A 1,715-nucleotide genomic window follows, 5' to 3' on the forward strand; every position below is an offset into this window, starting at 1 on the left:
GTATAGGATCAACGACTAATACAGTTTGGGAGTGTATAGGATCAACGACTAATACAGTTTGGGAGTGTATAGGATCAACGACTAATACCGTTTGGGAGTGTATAGGATCAACAACTAATACAGTTTGGGAGTGTATAGGATCAACGACTAATACAGAAACACTATTCAATTTATACAATTATTTACTAAGTATCTTCAGTTGTTATTTTTTAGCTACCACCAAAAAAAATTGGGAATTTGTCGTGGAAAATGTTCATTTAGTGTAGAATATGCCATAAATGGTAGAGATAACACTATAATGTACTGGGTAATATAGAGGATTCTGTTAATGTAGAACTTACTGGTTTAGGTAGCACTAACTAAGGATTGGTTAGTGCAGGATGTCAGTTGTCTGAAGAGGGAAGCTTTAGTATGAACAATAATAAATGGAAAAGGCAAGACAAGAAAAGGAATTAATTGTGCAAGAAAATAAAATGCATTAGAAAACACTATGTTTTCCCATAAGTCTAAGCAACAGATTGAAAGTTTTCAAAAGCAAATGTTTGCCTGACCATAGCTTTAAAAAATAAAAAATTTGATGAGGAATTAATGCCACAATCACTGCTTGAAGCTGACCAATGGTGAGTGAAGGAACGAACTGCTAGGTTAGAGAAATGTACGACATTGTGGTGAAATTAGAAAGAAAAACAAGAAAGTTATGGAAATTGCTGTAGAATACCAATAAATGAACCCAGAAATAAGTTGTATGATATAATTGAGAAATTAATAAGCTACAGAAGTGATATTCAGAAAGAAATTACCAAAGAAAACTTGAATGATGCATTAAAATAATGAGTGGCATTATGGGATGTAATTAACATGATAGGAAGTGAAATATGAGTTTTTCATTGTTTCAAATTGATCAAAATTATCATGAATTAATGGCATGTATATAATAAATCTTTGTTTTTTAAGGTTGTAATGACTAGTAGTAAGTAAATATTCTTATTTTCAGAATTATGTAGTACTTGCTGAATTGTCGATCTTCGTGATGACTGCTCAGTTCGCCAAAGGGGTAATTTTATAGACATAATTCTTAGTTCTTTCAGTAGGTAAGTAATTTTTGTATCTAATTTTATTATAAAATCTTACACTGACGACTAATACCATCCATAAAATCATGCTAATTTGGTCTAAATCCTTTATAATACACAGTACATTATAGTGTTATCTCTACCATTTATGGCATATTCTACACTAAATGAATCCTTTATAATACACCATACATTATAGTGTTATCTCTACCATTTATGGCATATTCTACACTAAATGAATCCTTTATAATACACCATACATTATAGTGTTATCTCTACCACTTATGGCATATTCTATACTAAATGAATCCTTTATAATACACAATACATTATAGTGTTATCTCTACCACTTATGGCATATTCTATACTAAATGAATCCTTTATAATACACCATACATTATAGTGTTATCTCTACCATTTATGGCATATTCTACACTAAATGAATCCTTTATAATACACAATACATTATAGTGTTATCTCTACCACTTATGGCATATTCTATACTAAATGAATCCTTTATAATACACAATACATTATAGTGTTATCTCTACCATTTATGGCATATTCTACACTAAATGAATCCTTTATAATACACAATACATTATAGTGTTATCTCTACCACTTATGGCATATTCTATACTA

At 30.0% G+C, this 1,715-nt stretch overlaps 1 protein-coding gene across 1 annotated transcript in view; it reads left to right on the forward strand.

Annotated features, from left to right (window-relative positions):
• The window catches only part of LOC106471429 (importin-7-like), a 48,852-nt gene that overhangs the window by 43,462 nt on the left and 3,675 nt on the right, over positions 1 to 1,715 (forward strand). The gene's annotated exons all lie outside the window — the stretch shown is intronic.

The sequence above is a fragment of the Limulus polyphemus genome, unplaced genomic scaffold (genome assembly GCF_000517525.1).
Source record: "Limulus polyphemus unplaced genomic scaffold, Limulus_polyphemus-2.1.2 Scaffold4619, whole genome shotgun sequence".
Taxonomy (NCBI): domain Eukaryota; kingdom Metazoa; phylum Arthropoda; class Merostomata; order Xiphosura; family Limulidae; genus Limulus; species Limulus polyphemus.